General features: G+C 37.1%; 1 long non-coding RNA gene across 1 annotated transcript in view; it reads right to left on the bottom strand.

The window, feature by feature from the left end:
* Positions 1-2,588: 2,588 nt before the first annotated feature.
* LOC143745065 (uncharacterized) overlaps positions 2,589-19,721 on the bottom strand; it is a 47,703-nt gene continuing 30,570 nt past the window's right edge. Inside the window, exon 3 of the long non-coding RNA XR_013205938.1 lies at positions 2,589-2,687. This is a non-coding gene — a long non-coding RNA (uncharacterized LOC143745065). The remainder of the gene's footprint in view (positions 2,688-19,721) is intronic.

The raw sequence follows: 19,721 nt of genomic DNA, 5'->3' as shown, positions 1-19,721 counted from the left end.
GCTAAGAATTACATGCTTCTTCAACCAAAGCAGTAAATATTTTTAAATCAGTCCAAAGTCAAACAAACTGCTCCACTCTTCTCCACAATGGTAACCCACTGTCATTTAAATGGTTCTAATAATTCCAATGTAATTGAACATTAAACACAATTACACAAGTAATTATCAAGTCTTCCCATTTCCTCAAAAAAACATAAAATAACAGTTAATTTTAACATTTATTCTCTCTCGATTCAACCATATGCAAAGCATGCTGGGAACTAACAAGCACAGCCCAGTTTCAGTTAATCAAACACAAATCAATCATGTAATCCAACACAAACGGATTAAGTAAACTTAAATTTTGCATATATACAAGCAGATTGAACACAATCAAATTAAGTTAGGGCAAAATGGAAGTTGGCGTCGCACTATACTGCCACCCTCTGGATGTAAGAGTTTTTTACTTAAAGGTCCCATATTGTACAACTTTCTGAAGTTTTATTTTAGTTTTTTTATGTCCTTAAGAATATACATTTGCAGTATAAGTACCAAAAATCATCTCAATATATTTTTACAGCTCCTTTCTCAGGAGCTCTGTCAAGAACAGGTCGATTTTGACCTGTCTACTTAATATTCATGAGCCTCTCTTCTGATTGGCCTGTTGTTTTCTGAGTGACCCACCATTGGAGGGGAAGGTGACTGAAGGCGGTGACTGAGTAGTTCTGACATCCAATTTATACAGAAGTCACAACAGCTAGTGAAAAGGCTCAGCTACTTTATGCAGGCTGTGTGCATTTGTTTGTGGATCGACTGTTTTGAAACTTATATGGTAGTTTCATAGCCCCTAGACCTCTGTTATCATGAAAATAGTCAGGAAATTTTAGTTTTGACAATATGGGACCTTTAAACATAAATGGTTTGTGTTTAGACAACGCGTTAGGATTTTGTACTGTTAAGTTGAGACATAATTACGTGGACCTTAATAGAAAAAAAAAATGTCAAGTCAAAAAACACAATTATTATAAGTAAACTATAATTAAATATATTATGTAAATTGCACAACCTTCCTCGTTCATTTTTTTGAGTGAGACTATTCTTAGCGAAAGCTTTAAGGTAATAAATATGTGAGTAAGTGGTATAATACACAAGTATTTTTTGTCATTCCCTAATTAAATTAAATTTAAATAAAACTCTAGAACTGAAACTACACATTCAAGAAATCTGCTAGGTTTTTCCTTCCCGGCATGCACAAATCAATAGTCTAATTGCTTAGAAAAAAACAGTAATAGGACATCCTACTACTAACAATGATTACCTTCACTTTTAAAAATAAAGGTTCCAGGTTTTTAGTAGCGAATTTTTTTCATTTATGGTTCCCCTAAAGAACCTTTCAGTGAACAGTTCAGTTCAGTACAACAACTTTTTAAAAATCGAAATAATGTTTTTCCCCAAATAAATAACCTTCAGTGCAATGGAGTTACTATGGTTGTTGAAGGTTCTTGGAACCATAGATGACAATACAGAACCTTTATTTTCAAGATTGTTGTTATTTTCAAAGGTCCTGGTGGAGCACATAGAGATCTGTGAAGTGGGACATTGTTCTCTCTTTCCCAAATATGCACGTCAAACTGGTGCCGTTGAAACACATAGCAAGTAATAGTAATACACAAACAAACAAGTGCTACAACAGTCAAATGCACACTTAAACCCCTCATTAGCCATTCGAATCCGATGAGAGCAAAGAATCAGGGGTAAACAGGTGACGCAAACTGCTGACTGTGATCTCTAGGATGGTGAACAATGTAAAACTCGGCCTGCAGTGAGACACACTCTCTCTAATTACACCAACCCAGGATTTTCTGATGGGCTTTATTTAACACACACTTTGATGTTGTGAATTCCATGTGCAGAGTTTAACATTACATGTATTACTTACGTATGTTGTTGTTTAAATCACCAGAAAATTCAGACAAACTAGAATTAAACAGCTGGAATATTTCGTCCATAAGTATGCAGCAGCGCAGTAATGTTACTGTAACATTAAAGTGCTGGAATCTATTTGTCTGCGCCATCGCTCTCTATGGCTGAAGGGTAATGGGATAAGGGTTAATCAATGCATCTTCATCTGACAGACGCTGGGCTGGTCAAGCAGGCATTACCCGGACTCATCACTAACATAATGAGCCATTTCCACTTCAGGATTTACCTCTTGCTGCGTGCCTTTTTTTCTTCTCTTCTTTCAATCTTTCTCCTCTTCCACAGAGCAATTTATTCATAAATATGAAAATCCTCTTCAGAGTCAGCACTTTTCTTGTACAGTAATTTTGAGGCATGTCCATGGGAGTTCCTCTTTAAATGATGCAGTGTTCTCCTCAGTGGCAGAAGCTCTGACTTGGCACTGTGGTTTCAGCTGATTAGGGGGAAACGACTGTGGCTAGTGTCATACTATTTACGGTCTCATCTTTATTTCTATAGCAGTACCCAAGTCCTGTTGGTGCGTGAATTCATGCTGTGCAAATACAGGAGCGCACAAAGTGACAAACTTGGGGGTAGTTAATTAGTTAAAGGGATAGTTTACTCAACATTTACTCACCCTCATGTAGTTATGAATTTATTTCTTCTGAAGAGCATGCAAGTTGTTTAGCAAAATGTTATTGCTTCTCTTTTCCAAGCAGCAGAAATGAATTGGGAAGGACGATGTCAAGCTGCAAATATGGCACAAAAAAGGATATTAAAAGAGTCTTCTGAAGCTATATGATACAGTAGCTCTCACAACTAAAACTATCCTTTTAAAATTTTCATCAAAACACTCTCAGCTGTGTTACCCATAAGATGAAAAAAACTCCATCAGAGCAAAACACATTACCATTCAAATGTTTGGGGTCATTAATACTTAAAAAAAAAATGTTTATTATGTAAGAATGCATTACATTTATCAAAATTGACAGTAAAAACGTTTTATAATACAGCAGTTGTTTTTTTGAAAAGAATCCAGAAATAATGTATCACTGATCCACAAAAATATTTAGCAGCACAACTGTTTTCAACATTTATTATTACGCTAAAAAAAATTTACTTGACCACCAAATCAGAATATTAAAGTAATTTCTGAAGGATTTTTTTGTGAAGCTAGTAAAGATTCAGCTTAATCATCACAGAAATAAATGAGATTTTAAAATATTTTAAACTAGAAAAGTTATTTTAAATTGCAATATTTCACACAATATTACTTTTGAATAGTAGTGTTCATGACACTAAAAACAAACATTTATCAAGCCAAAAAATCCAACATAAAACTTTTTTAAATATACATAACTGAAAACAAAAGAAGAAACAATATAACAGAAACAACATGTTATCAAATTGTATGCTCTTCACAGGGAGAACTGGGAGTGAACTGTATTATCCTGTTGAATACAATTTTAGATTTTGGCTAAATTATGTGTTAATTTAGATTTTTTACTTGCAAAAACATAACTTTTATAGTATTTTACTTTATCCAGTTAAATCTAAGCTTTTCCACAGTATGTATGGTAATCTACAGTCAAAGCAATGAACATAATTAAACTGTATATTTAAACTGTATAATTAAAAAAAAATCAATTTAAATTCAGAGGGGGAGAATGGAACAATTTTACACAACTTGTTAGCATCTCAAAAACTATGAATAACGTAATTATAAAGTCCACTGAGGTCAATGGAGTTGTTATTTGCATAAACCTCATGAAAATGGGCATCAAATTTTTTTTTACTGCACTGCACACATGGCCAAGTACGCAGTCCTAAACTCCAGGCTAAGTTTATAGTGTTCTGTTCAGCAGATGAAGTGGCATTCAGGCAGGCCTGTTTCTCTTCTTCAGTGCTGAACTAAAAGTGAACTCACTCTGCTATATATAAATACAGCTTTGCAGCCAATCAGTGGCGTGGCTCCGGGGCATCATCTTGCTGCGCTGACTTTCCCATTACGATAATGTGAATCTCTCGCTCAGCCTCATAATACTGGCAAGCGTGGATAAAATACTGTCTCCCCTCTGCTCCACGCCGGCCTGCTCTCGCTCCTGCCACACACACACTGAGAGACTGTCTGTGCATACTAATGAATTTGTGCTTCAGGGCCTTGGGACTGGCAGCGCACGGCACTGTGCAGGTGTTTCCTGTAGGGGGCGCAATATTAACCTGACATGGTGACAAGTTGCATTCAGCAGTGGGATGTGGATACATTTTTTTTTTTTTTTACAGTGTATAAGTGCAAAACTTGCTTCTGGGTGCTCTTTGAATGGTGCACCAAACATTGTAAACGTCATTTTCTTAATCAGTACTTTTGGTCCTGTTTTCAGTAAAACACCAAAACATCATTAGTAGAAGATTAATTTACTTGCATATGATAAAGATTTAATTCAAGAAGTGTTTATTTTTCTTCCTGAAATTGGCACATATTTTTCTTCTTTTAGGCGTAAGTCATTGTTATATTTTTGTTTTTTTAAAAATCAAGAAAAAATTTGTGATATATTCTCTGAAAAAAAAACTTAATATGCAATTTTGATTATCTTGTTTAAGAATATTTAGGTGTTTGTACTAGAAGATAAGTACAATAATTCTTAAGTGTAAATGAAATGAAAAGGATGAATAATACTTTTTTTGTTCACTAACAATTCAATACAGTAACTAATCATCTCCATAGCATTGTCAGCAGTTAGGTTACATTTTGCTAAATTTACATATAGTTTAGAATCATAATAATCCTACATATTTGTTATATAGAATATATAATCCTACCTATATTACCTGCACATTTATTTATTGCAAGTTGCTAGAAAGTCGTCAGAAGTGCAGTTAATCTACCAAATCTGTTTTAACACACAGAAAACCTGAGCTTCAGTTCTCATTCTACTCCATAATCTTCCAGAAATCTGAAAGCCAAGACAAAAGTGTCCATTACCTGGTCACCTGTACCAACCCATACACACACACAGGTAAACTCACGCACAGAGAACCCCAAACACATACACACACTGCAGTGGGGGTGGAGTTGGGGGACTCGTAGAGCATGAACGGAAAACATGAAAAGAGCGTTTTGATGGGGACACTCTGTTTGCCATTTCTAATTTGTAGGCGGGGGACGAGAATGGGGCGATCACAGCGTGATTCATATTAAAAGTCAATTGGCCTTCAAATTCCTCGGGTCCCCCAAAGTCACTACTGGTGAGAAGGAAATGAGTCTTAATGGAGTGGCAGTGCCACAGTAAAATATCGGAAATTGAATCTGACCACAAAACTCAATGGTCCAGACACAGCACCTGAACGACTGACCATTACAGATATGAGAATCTTTCTTTTCTGACCATTTTTTCCTTATCTATTATTTGGCTATATGGATGTCCTCCGATTCTCTAAAAGTCCTTTAGTGTCCACCTTTCCTCTCTCGCCTGAACATCGGAGCACTTAGCAGTAATCTGTTTCGGCCTCACTTTTAATTTCTCGCATGTCTGCCTGCGCTCTGAGTGCAGGGGTAACTGGGTAGGCAATACAAAGCAAAAGGCCATAAAACCCTCCTGCTGTGTGAGATATATTAACTTTAACCTCATGGTAATTACCAAAAACTATTTAAAACCAACTTTTCCATTTAGGCTTCTTTCCGCTAGGTTACTCGTGACAACTGCCCACATTTTAAATGACTATAAACTGACAGGATCAAGAAATTGCAAAGATTCATAAGCGCACATGCAGATGATCATTTTTAACTGTTAGATTAATGTCATATAACTTCGCTAGTGTATTTTATTTTGGAGAATATAATGACACAGTCCTTCAAATATGAATATACTAAAGGAAATTTTATGTTATTGAAGTCAGAGAACTTTCAAGCCTATAAAGCCTAATGTATATCTAAATTGACATCATGATCAAAACTTTTAAACATTTCGGTTGTACTGATATAAAAATGTCATCTCTCTTTCTGACCATATACATAACATCTGCAGAAAAATAATTTTTTTTGCTCAGTATTTTTTTTCTACGATTGTGAACTCCATATTCTAATATTCATATTTTATCCAACGGTTCACTAAACTGTTCTATTTTTTTTTACTGACTTTTCTGAGTGTTATTTTATGCCAGGCTTTAAAGTGTATAACTTATGGAAGAAAATGAATGCCTTGTTGAATTGCACTACTTGAAAAAATATGCTTTGCATTAACATTTTTAGGGCTTGCATTTTTATGGGCTGAAATTTAAACATGGCCGTATTTTAAGCTGTGAATATTTCAATTCAAAATATTTCACACACATTTTCATTATTCAAAATTCAATAATCCATATTTCACCTTTCAGATTTAACTTCCAAAATATTAATTCTGTATAAAAATGCATCTAAATCTAAAAGGTGTGCATCATGCCTGACACCTACATGAACACTTTACAGTTCGTTTTATGACTAAATCATTCTCTTTAAATGCTATAGAGCTTTAAATTAGTGTATGAGCCCATACGGAACTGAAAAATAGCAATATTCACACAAGATTTGACAGTTTATTATTTGATTAAATATCAAGAATCCAAAAAGTGTGGATCATGTATGACACTTACATGAACGCTTTACAGTTGGATTTAAGTCATTCTCTTCAAATGCTATTGAAGATAGAAACGTGTATACCAATATCGTTTGTAACTTTGGAAATGGTCCCTAAATTTGCAAATATCAAACTTCCAACGTCCAGCCAACTTTATGCCAGTATTTCACTGGGAAACGCTTAGCGCCAAACTTTGCGCGTTATGTTTATATTCTAAGTCTGCTTGCCTTTAGCCTATTTAGTATTGCCAACATTCCCAGTAAGGTGAAAGTTTTGGTCTTTTTCCTCACTGTATTTGTCCATTAAGCTATGTTAAACAATCCTGGAGTATGACGTATTGAGGGAACCACTATGTAAAGTTAAGAAAACAAAACAACCGAGATGAATAAATGTCAGATTTAACGTTTGATCTGTACATCAGCATCGGAGAATAACGTTATAATTTCCTTCACGGTTGAGAAAGCTGCTTGAAATTAACTGTTCTCTAACTGTTGCTTTGGTATTCATCAACACGTGCTTGCATCCCCTGCTGGGGAGGACGACTAACAGCAGATCGAGATTATGCATCGGTAATCTACTGCTATTCCTGGATGTGAAATGTTGCATTTTCTGTCGAATTTGAACCACTGAATTTGTGGAAGCGAATTTGTAAAGCAAAATAAAACAGACCGAAAATTGCCTGTCGAATATTATAGGTTGTATATTAAAACAGAATGAATATTTTGGAAGTGAAATCTGAGAGCTGAATATGGATTATTGAATTTGTAATAAAATGTGTGTGAAATATTTTTAATTGAAATATTCACGGCTTAAATATACGACCATGTTGAATTTCAGCCCAGAAAAATACAATGCATTAATGCAAGACCGGTTAATGCAATGCATATTTTTTCCAAGTAGTGCATTCCTTCAAGCTTATGGTTTCAAAAACATTTGGCATTAATTTTCTTCCATATAAACTTAATTTTGAATATCTGCTTAGCAATTATATTTTAGAGCACTTGCATGTTAAACCGTCGGCAAAGAGGATAGAGGAAGGTCTGTAAAGATCAGATTCACAGAAGTGAATTATTGAATAGGCTGAAAATTAGGAATAAATTTGTTTAGAATCCATTTGCAGTCATTTAGGGAAAAGGTGTGAGAAACATGCCTAATCCTGACACGAGCACATATTGCCCTCTTCAGGCCTGGCTGTGTAAGATGACCCGGCTCATTTGTCACCCTGGCTGGAGGAAATCCAAACAGCTCAATATCATGTTTAACTAATCAGACAAGAGAATCTATTTAATGACAGCCTTGAGACATGAGATAAATGTTAGCCACTCACTCAGTCAATTCAAACTGCCTGAACACTCAATCAGGATATAATCTACGATTCGGAACTAATAGCCAGAATATAGTGGCTTATTTTGTAAACACGGTACTCATTTTGCTAAGCTTGTTAAGCCATCTCATTTTAAGTCTAAAATGGCTTTGGCTTTAGCTACATGTGTAAAGATAACTCGCCATCCCTCTGTGCCACTCTGTTCTCCCCCCTCCTTCCTTTTCTCTGTATTCATCTCCATGACAGATGCAGAGTGAGGCCTGAGGCTGCAGTTAAGAATATGTGATGCAGAGATTCTTTATTAACATTTCATTCCCATTCCCTACACGACATAAATTAGATGGGACGTTAAAGGCTGTCAGCTGTGGCGATCTGTCACAGAGCCTTGGCTCCGTCCGTCGGCTGTCCCCTGACTTCTGCAATGTCTGCCACCACCAAGCCGATCACAGTCACAGCTCACAAGTCTTCATTGTGGCTACACACAGAGCTGCCAATGAAACAATCCGAACTGCAGAATCACACTCACTACGAATGAGATCTAATTCTGGACCCTGTACACAAATTCAGCCCCCTCACCTTTGCCTGTGCGTGCAAGCTGTACTCTAGCATGATGACGGCACTGGTGTGACTCGATTATAAGCGGTCTCTATTCAGCGTGTGCTCATGGCGAGAGATCTGAAATGTGTCTTATGGCTAGCTCAACACTAATGTATTCATCATTAATCTTATCAGCACTTCCTTTCCACATCATTTCAGGGCAGTAGCACGATTTTTATCTCTAATTTGATGGTAATGAACCCATCAGCATGGAGTGGTTGATGAATGTGATGAAAAATGGTATTCATATTCACTTTGGACAAGCCACATCTTCTTATCTCATTAGAAAAACTGATATTAGAATAACTCTTTATTTATGAAAATGTACATTAATCGTGTAAGGTCTCTTGGTCAAGACACTTTTTAAAAACTAACAAACAATATAAAATACCAGAAAAATGTGTAGTTATTAAGGCACTTGTACTGGGAATTCGCTCTGATGAAAATTCTGCACAAAAGAAAAAAATACTTCATACTAAAACTACTAATAGACATACAAGATTAGCACTTAAAACCTACTGTATGCTTGTGCCTTTTGCTGGTGTGCAGATTTTCAAGCCTGGCCAGACAAACCATTCCACCGTCTACAAACACACTAGAAAAACATTTCCAAAATTGAACATTGAACAATGATGGCCCATCCTAGCCAATTTTGAGAGGTTACCTCAAACTTTACTTAGGCCAGACTGCTGGCATTTCAGTGTGGTACCAGCATTTGCTTGAGTTTATTGAGTTTTCAATATGGTGTGATGCTTTTTTCGGTCTCACCGGTTTGTTGGGGGCGACACTGAGGACATATTTACAAACCAGGCATCTGCAAACAGCAAATAGTTGTAATGAGAGACATTTATTAGTGCAATTATTAGAGAGGAGTAATTATTGCATTCCAAATTTCATGCATCAAGTCATTAAGGCAGGTGAGTTCACTAGGGACATCTGGACCTTTTGTCCCAGGCCAGGGCTTGAGGGGGGCTCAGACTTGATAGTGAAGGGGGACCCCCGAAAAGTTATCATGATTTCAACTGAGAGATAAATGTATTGTAACAAAAAAATTAAATGGTCTGTTACACATGCTTAAGCTAAATGACTGTTTAGTGTACTGGTTCACACCATGATTCAGTTTCAAAGTCATACTGACTTAAGCTGCTCGCCCCATCTTAGTAATTCCACTATCAAAGGTAGCTGACCTCCGTTTTCTCAGTGCTTCTGAGTGTTATCCTAGTGCTGTGAGGTGTGTGTAGATTTTGTTGTTTAAATTGATAGCTCAGTGGTACACACAGTAGATGAAATGTCAGCACTGAGAGGGGCAGCACTGCCCCGGGGTCTCCACGGACTCCCCTCTCCCTCAGATAGGAACACAAATTGGATATGAGGTTTGATCACCAAGTCCAAATGTTACATTGCCATTTTTTACACATGGACAGAAATGGGGGGAGGGGGCACTCTGTGTGACCATAAATGACATATGTTTGTCACCTTTAAATGAAATGACCTATTTTGTGGAAACAGCTATAAGCCTACTTGTGCTCTTTCAGGAGAGGAGGACTGCAATATGTAGTAAAAGATTGGCTTTCTTTTCTGTCCGAGCAAAACACAGAAACACCCTCAGGGTATGTCATTTCCCTCTCCGGGAAGGTTAACATTAAGCTTGCACTCAAAAGAGTTACTCAAGCAAAAGTAATGCAACTAAATTCAAAAAATCATCCATACAAAAATAAACAACAAAAGCCTCTTTGTGTGCCACTAACAGTAGCGGTCTTCCGCTAAACGGACGAGTTTGTGGTCCTCCAACCCATATTGAGTTCTGGAAGTCTTACAATGACTGCTCACACGCTGCCCATATTAGCGAGTTAACTACTGTATGGTTTGCCTCCCTGCTGGTTCTTGAGTGGCGAGCGCTGATGAGCTCTTTGTCGCCTGTGCCTTTCTAAAGAGGAGAGGCAGCCGCTTCTGTCGAGTTGACTAGGTGCCAGGCCTTCCAGTTTGGCCCAATCCCTCAAGCATGAGCCTCACATATTCAAGCTGTTTCAACAGCCTGTCAGCTAATGGGATTTGGGAGAGGTACATTAAGCTTGTATGAATTTGTGAGGGAGAGCAGGACTCTGGATGCTCATATTGTTGTGCCATATTAAAGGGCTGGAAAAGTGCTTTCCTGCTCCATGTCTTCCTGTTAAATGTCAGGCCACATATGCTAGGAGAGGAGTAGCAATGGATCCGATATGTTGTGCTTATGCTGCATTAAACCCATAGAAACCTTGATTTGTCCAATCTTCCCTGGGGGTGACAATTTGTTCACCATGTTAGATCTAGTTTCTATGTAATGTGGTGAGGCCACTGCAGAGGCCTCTGTGAGTGTTGACTGTGTTTTGTGTCAGTGGTCACCATTTCACTCCAGTCAGACAATCACTCCTAGTGGATATTTCCAAATCTTGAGGAACATGGTTTCTATGCAGATTGTAAAAGATTAAAATAAATAGTTTGTATTTGAGTTTATTGCCATATTAGCTTGAAAGGCTATTTCATGGCAGATATAAGATGATAAATAAACATTCGATAAAAGTCAGCTTATAATTCAGTAAAATTGAGTAAAAAATTTAGTAAAACTAAAAGAAAAAGTGAAAGGTAAAAATAAAAAGGATTAAATACAAAAATAATATAAAAATATGAGAAATAAAATAAATAAATGCATTTAAATTATAATTTTTTACTCACCCTCATGTTGTTCCAAACCTGCAGGTATGCATAACTTCTATTAGATTCCTTATCCCCATTCATTATATGGACACAGGCAGCCGGGATATTCTTCAAAATTTTATATTTTGTAATCCATGCAAAAAATGCGTTATTGCTTTAAAAGCCCATTTCACCTACAGTTCTGTCATTTGGAGGTTTGTGAATTGTGTTAGGTGAAAGCGAAAGCCAATGATATTTATTAATGAACATAATAAAGTAAAGTGCCAAGCAGTGATTTGCTAAAGGATTGTCTGGACAGCAGTACGAGTGGCATAATAAAGGCCGTTTCTCCAGCTGGGTATAAAATAAGAAATATACATCACCCATATTCCATCTAACAGCACGGCCCAGTCCGTGCTGCAAATGCAAAGATGGCAGAAGGATGATAAATTTCAGCAATGCCTTGAGTACTATAGACTAATCTGTGTGAGCAATCACAGGAATAATTGATAAACCAGATAAGATTTAATGTTCCTGGCCATCACCGTGGGACCGGGACCCTCTGACACTTTGACGTGTACGGTGTGCGCGCGCGTGGGGATGAAGTGTGTGCGTGACTGATGGATCTGTGTTTGGGAGAATGACAGCCGCGGTGCTAAAGCGAGCTGTTTAATTAACCCTACGGCGAGTGGCTTGTCACAAACGCCCATTTCTTCCTGACTGAGACCTCAGCAGATCTAAGGGAAAGGCAGGGATGAAGAGGAGGAGGGGAAAATAGTAATAATGTGGATCCACAGCGCAAGATGGCTTTTTTTTATTCTATTTTATGGGTCAGTAATCTGCATTCATTACAGGGACGTGAAGACATTCGGTTGTAAGACTAATGCCTCCTTCCTACGGACTGAGAGTAGTTTGTAGATTAATATGTGACACATTAATATGTGACGTCTTAAGGTGGATTTTAAATCGTAAATAAGCTGGGGGTGTTAATTTAACGAAAATTATGCGATCATCGGTTCCTTTTTCCATTAGATCAATTGAATTATAATCAATTAAAACCCCGATTGTTCCATCAGCTTTGATCTATTCCTCTCCTGGCATTTCACTTAGTCAGGCACCAGCAAAGCGTTTGTGATTTTAGCACAGGACAGTGAAGGTGTAGATTAGCTCTGGGAAAGTTCAAGCAGAAACCTTAAATCAAGGTTGAGTTTAACCCCCATTCATCTTGCATATTGATGGCCACATTCCCTCCCTCCCCTTGTCTTCCATAGGGATAATGCATTCTCCAGCCTGGAATTCTATCAGAGCGGTCTGCTTCGTCAGTTAAATCAATAGGCAGCGTATGGCGGCGGGTCAGCAGTCACGTTCTGCACTGCGTCTCCAGGCAGCAGGCTGATAGTTTGAGTGTAGGAAATTTGCTTAAAGCCCACACCAATTAACTTCAGGATGATGAATGCTAGGGGTGGGCAGGGAAGGACTGAGGGGTTCTGCGCTCTTTTTTTGTGTGAGAGTGTGAGAGTCTCAGCTGCTTTGGAAAAGAATGGGGAGAAGAAGTGGGAGGGGCCACTTTCAAATAGATAAAACCAGGCGCATTGAGTCTGGGTCAACCCACCCCCTAATGATTATGTCAATCTGTGTAAGTGAGCCAACATTGGAGCTGTCAGGACATAATCAGTCAAAGCTGGATTTGTAAAAGGCGCTGGGGAGACGCACAAGGCTGTGCACAAGACATTTGCATGGGGAATTGCCCTGATCTGTGGAGAGAAGGCGGCGCAGGGGTCAGACTCTTTTGTTGAGGTTGACAGTCAGCCCTGTTGAAATGAAGTGAGCAGCGTGTGTCTCATCACATAGTTCATAAAGAGAGAAAGGATCTGCTGGAGGAGGGATGCCAAACAATAGTGAGAAATCAGCACCAGGTTTTCACAATATGGAGACTATTGATCAAGCCCTTCAATGGAAGGAACACTTCATAAAACACTCCATTTCCAGCTATCTTCAAAAGAACAACAACAAAAGCACTTGAACACTGAATTATTATTATTATCAACAAACCATTAGGAATTTAATTATTCATGAACAATACTAAATTCTTTTGGGGAACTATTATAAACTATGATTAAACCATATTTGACAACACTATTACAAAAACGAATTATGGCAACATTTTTAAAAGTATATTTGAGAATCACTAAAGTGTGTATAGTATATTTATTGACGCAAATAAATAAAACGTTTTTCTGTGTTAATAATAATATTATACTCTATATTCAGCAAAGATGGAGTAAAATAATCAACAGTGAAAGCAAAAACATGTTACATAAAATTTGAATTTCAAATAAATGCTGTTATTTTGAACATTCATCAAATAATAAGAAATGTTTCTTAAGCACCAAATAAGCTTATTGTAAGTTTTTTTTTTTTTACATTTTTATAAGGCTAATTCGAAAACGAATAATTTAATTCAGCTTTGGCTTCACATGAATACACTTCATTTTAAAATATATTAAAATTGAAAGCTATAATTTTAAATAATAAAATCTAAAATATTTAAGAATGTTTTCACAACAGTTTTTACTGCATTTTTGATCAAATAAAAGCATTAAAAAAATTATGCTTGGAGAGCATAAAAAATACAGACTCAAGCTTTTGAACGGTATATGAGTTTAAAAATACACATTAGAAACAGAGTTTTGTTTATATAAATGTAAATAAGCATTTAATATATAGAAAATGTAAGCATCCCGCAGTATTTCTCTGATTTACTGTAAAGTCTATCAAATTACAACTTAAAACAGTCATAATTCTTGGTTTGTTTTGTGTCAGATCACATTCAGAACTGTATTATCAAAAGTCAGTTAAAACAATTGTTTTGCAAATTCAAGCATGGCAGGAAAGAGTATTTTAGTATAGAGGTGATAGAATGCCACTTCATGAAAATCATTTAGCTCCAGATTATTATTCTTTTTGAATAAGAACTGGTTCTAGATTCATTATTCAACATCTAAAACCAAAAGAGCTGACCTCTAAAACACAGCAGAATAAGCTTTATATACACAAAAACATTAGTTAACTATATATTCTTCTCTAAGACTAAAGAACAGCCTACTTGGTTTATGACCCTATAAAATAAAGGTCAAAGCACTTCCTGAGATACAGACTTGGTAAGTGACAGCTCAAAGAGTTTTTGAGAATCTGGAGTGGAGACAAGAACATTTAAAGTGTCACATGGCTGTGAGGAAGATGAACGTCATCATGGGGAGCAACAGCTGCTACACTTTGAACAGTCAGGGACCAGATGTCACCCAAATACCACAATCTATTCACTATACTGAGAACAACCATAAAGGGAGATATGTTTATGACTGAACAGCTCACATATTCTAAAGAGTGCTACAGCACTACAGGATGTAAATATTGTATATTAAATTACTGCCAGTGGACCAGAGAAAGCCAAACCTTAGTCCTCACGCAAACTTTCCTCCACTAATTAGCTTTCTTTCTGAAATGCTCAAATAGCACCCACAGTTGTCACTGCTTCATTGAAATAAGAAGCCCTTCACATAAGGATATAAACATCTGTGCATCCAAATACAATCAGTGGTTGCGTGTTTTGGTGACAGTTGTTGACACCCATATTCCCAAGAAATTTACACATAAAGCACTTCAGAAACACAGCTGTTCAGCTTTCAGCAGAAAAAGATACCGTAAATGCACTATTCCTCAGCAGAGCGTGTTATTGTGTGTATAATTATGATATTGCAATGATTACATCATGATGCTACGTCTTAAATTATGCATTAGGCTCTGTGCTTTTACATTAGACTATTTTCAAAAATGACAAGAACACAAGAACCTAAGCTGATTACCATTTTAAACATCCTACTTTCAACATAAAAAAAATTGCTTTGTTTTGCTTAAATGGTCATAAATGTAGAACAAGATGTGTAAAGAAAAGCCTACGATGATCAGAATTATCCTCGTGTTTTAAAGGACTAAAAAGTCCCATGATGCTTCAGCCGTTTCCACACTGCAAGAGCTCCCGCTGCGACAACAGCCTGTGATATCTCATTTAAGATCATTTACATGGAGTCATCGTTCACTCCCCCTTTAGACAAAGCTTATCCATCGTTATAAATCAGCTCAACGTCAGACAAAAAAAGCACAGGTCAGCAGTTTCTTCCCTTCAGTCTCTCTCTTCCCTGCCTTCAGCTCTTTAATATATATTTTTTTCTGCAAGGATAAGTATGCCCTCTATTTAACAAGCTTTTCAGCTACCTTTGGTATAGACTTTCTCATAAAATGAGAAAATTCATCTAATCAATCCCTTTTAGTATGTTATCTGTTTCTCCTGACAACTTAAGTCCCTATTGATTTGCCATTACTATGTTGGATAATCTCTTGTCAGGGGAACATTATCAAAATTAAGCCATTTTCAGTCTTCATATACCTTACAGACAGGATCGATTCTCTTTATTTGTTTTTATGTATGTAGAAGAAACTGACCTGCTTAGTACAATTTGCCTACAAAAAAATACCATACAGACTTACTATTGTGTTCCTGTAACTTAACTACTAGAGCATGAGGTTAAAAACAAATTGTAATAAAATACTGTTTAAATTCACTCCAGATTGATTTAGATAAAATCGTCCTGTAAATAACAGTAAATTTTGATATAGTATTTGTATAGTCTAAAAAAGGGGTTCTCAAACTGGAGTCCAGCCCGGGAGCTATTTTTAGCATTTTAAGTTAACTTTAAAGCCGCAGTCCGTAACTTTAGGTTAAAAATTATCCAAAATAAATGGAGCAAGTACATAACCAGTACTATCCGGTTGTTCTAGCTCAATTCAAAACGGTAAGCTTGTAATAATGTTTTCAATTCCAGTGGTACTGGTGGATTTCTGCGAGCATGTCTTTGCGTCATTACGTCACATCTGTACACATAAAGAAGGTGTCTCGGCTAGTAGGCTATGTTGCGTATGAGGATGTTGGAGGTGGAGATATATAGCGACAACGACAATCACCAGTGACAACTTGAGATTCACCCATTGTAAAATGCAAAAAGAATTTGGACTTCGGAGTGGCTACAGAAAAAAAAAAGAGACTGCAACCCATGCGAAAAAAAAAGAGACTGCAACCCATGCGAAAACAAGGATAAATATCTGAAGGGCATTAAATGTAGTCATGCAATGCTGATGTTAACATTAACAATTTGAGAACAAACTACAATTTGCATAGTTTCAGGTGATATGATAAGCGATCATTAGATTTAATAAGCGTGATTTACTGCAATGCCTTTTTCCCCTTAGTTGGTCAGAACAAAAGTGGATGTTTCTTACTTGTTCAGATTACATTTTCCAGTGAAAATTCTTATGTTGGTCATACTTCCAAAAAGTATAATCTGTGATTCCAAATGACAGTATCCACACCGCGCGGTGACTGACAGCCACACATTCTCCTCAAAACATTGGATTCATCCGCGCTGTGCCGATAATTCTGCGAATAACTGCAATTGCAGATTTCGAACAGAGATGGCAACAAAGAGGAAAAACTACGGACTGTAGCTTTAACTTAAAATATTTATTTATAATGTTAAAACAATTTAATACACTACTATGGAACTACATTCATCATTAAAAGCACTTATAATAAATAATAAATAATTGAATTAAAAATGTTAATCTTTTTGTTAGATTCATACAATGATTATTTTAGTTTTAGATTTATACATCAAAATTACAAATAGTGAGCAGAAAAAATTATATGCTGTCAAATTAATACAAGTCAAATATTTTCCAAATAATAATGTAAAAATGTTCCATGATTTCAGTGTAGTCACAATATAAAAGCCAATTAATTATTTATAATATTACAGCTAAAAACTTTTGTAACATTATACACTACTGTTCAAAAGTTTGGTTTCAGTTAAGGGAAAAGGGTAAAGACATTTTTCTGTCATTTTTTACGGGCAGGCTGTGTTTAGTAAATTGAACATTTTGTTTTATTCTGTAAACTACTGACAACAAATACTGAGGGCATTAATTTGCAGAAAATGACAACATATCAAAATAACAAAAAAGATGCCATGTTTTTAGACCCTGAATAATGCAAATAAGTTATTTTTATTTTTTATTCATTAACACTAAAGTTTCAACTTAGGAAGAGTTCAGAAATCAATATTTGGTGGAAAAACATTGATTTCCAATCACAGCAAGTTGTCTTCCAGGATAACCTTGGACATGGCTTGATTTACACGTCCTTCACAAATGCGTATCTGCCTGTTTTAAAAAATTTCATATGTGTATATTTTCACATGCATCTCATCGCCAGGGTCCGAAATTAACTTTTTGGCTCACCTGCCACGGGGACTGGTAGATGAACAAAATCCACCAGCCAAGCATATTTTTTACCGGCCAAAATAATAAACAGCCTTTTTGTGTCAAATATACATCAATTTCAGTACATTTAATTGAGATAAGGTATTATGTTGAATGAATAAGAGTACATAGAAGTCAAAACAGAGCAACCAATAGTCAGCCATGGAAGATGTGAGCATGGAACTAGTGCTCATAACAGTACATTTGAAGGTTTTGTAAAATTATCAGACACTTTACCGAAAGTAAATCAAATTACCGATTAATACTATCAGTTAAATGGTTTAAAAGTAAAAAAAAAAAAATATATATATATATTTAGCTTTTTTGTTTGTTTGCTGCATGGTTAAAAAAAAAAACAGTATATAGCCTATATTTGTTAAATCAAGGGGTGCGTCGACACGTGCAACCACACACGCCTAAAAATATATTTCGCTGAGCAAGCAAAATGAAGCAAGCGAAAAGAAGTAGCTACTGTGTGGGACCATTTCAACAGAAAGGGCGACGAAGTTACTTGCAAAATATGCTACGCGGTATTAAAATAAAGCAGTAGGCCTAGTGCAAGTACATTAGCCGCGATTCCACTGTCGGGCCAGGGCTAACAGCGAGCCGAGCCAGTGGCCTCAGGCCTTAAGCAACGTGCCGGGCCAGTTTCCACTGCAAGGCTAGTAGCCCCGCAACACTGCCCTAAACCCCGCCCCTAACACGCCTTTCTGGATCAAACGTCATATAACCCAACCCATTTCAGCGGGTATTATGAATTTATTTACTTTTTAAGTTAGGAAGATAGCATGTATATTAACTCACCGGCCGTGGCTGCAATAATGTCCCGACTTGTCTCGCGAGTCGCCACTAACAGAGGGACGGTCACCCAGCACACCGTCCATCAAGTCGAACCATGGAAAGTTTCTTCTCTGAGCTCCGCTTTGTCCATTGTGCGTTTTAATCTCCTTGTACAATACTGCGCCCGCAACTTTTTTATTTTTTCCCGAACTTGAAGCGTTGCTCGCTGAATGCTTAGCTTAGAAAATTCAGCAACGATGTATTTTATAACGTCCTTGTTTCTTCAAACACCGTCATATTGACGTTGTACCCTTTCTTCTGCCCAAATGCTCAGAAGAGCTTTGGTATCTTCGACAGACCAGTACAGGCGATTCTCCATTTCGAGCAGCGATTATTTTGCGCGATATAAAAAAGTGGAATGTGCATCTTGCCGGCTTTGCCGCAGACCATAACTTTCCCTAACACCGATACACTCCGCCTTTTACCTTGCCCACGCCTCTAGCCCGAGCTGGCCCGCTTTGGCCCAAGGTATTCGACGGGCCAGAAATCCTGGCCGTTGGCCCTGAGTAAGCCCCGATCAAGCCCCGGAAGTGACAGTGGAAACGCGACTGGCCCTGGCACGCACTAGCACGGCTCGGCCCTGGCCTGGCAGTGGAAACGCGGCTAATGCAATATCACTCGCGAAGCAAACATCCACAAGCAAATGAAAGGCGCTTTCTGAAGTTGGCCACTCCAGCCAGACGTTATCTCTGTATTCCCGGGACATCTGTGCCATAGGAGACCCAGGCTAACCCCACATCATGTAGACTTGTTACTTTTTTTAAGTAAAAACTAGACAAGCTGTGGATTGAGGTAGGCCTGCTATTTTTATTTGGCGAAAAAAACGTAGTCTGATGAAAAAAAAGCATTTTTTTCAAAGCTTCAAACTGATTCAGTGTTTTCTTTTTGTCATCTTAATTTGTTAATTATTTATGTTAAAAAAATATATTTAGTGTAGGTCTATTTTAGTTTTTTTATATACATATATATTATTTCATTGTCTTTTTCTCTGTTTTCACTGTCAGAAATGCTGCAGGTGCGTGGACATTTGATGTGAATCCAGGTTTTGTTGTTGATCTGTTCTGCATGCTGCTGTTTCCAGAACTTTCCACGTTAAAATAAACCCGTGATTTTTTTTTAATATTTTTTTTTTTTTTTAACAGGTCACAGACTAGGGATGGGCATGTTTAATCGACGATCGATTATTGATCATTAAGAATTTCGTCGATCACGTTAATTTGTTATCGATTATCATTAAACTAATGCTGCTGCGGAAAGTGAACGTGTTCCCCGGGCTGGTCAAGTTAGCGCGGAGGTACCTGTGCATCCCGGCAACGTCAGTCTCCTCAGAGCAGGTGTTTTCAGCGGCTGGACTGAAGCCT

The sequence above is a fragment of the Siphateles boraxobius genome, unplaced genomic scaffold (genome assembly GCF_051911475.1).
Source record: "Siphateles boraxobius isolate OS27281-9 unplaced genomic scaffold, OSU_SipBor_1 20, whole genome shotgun sequence".
Lineage (NCBI taxonomy): Eukaryota > Metazoa > Chordata > Actinopteri > Cypriniformes > Leuciscidae > Siphateles > Siphateles boraxobius.
This window is presented reverse-complemented; position numbering and strand designations above follow the sequence as displayed.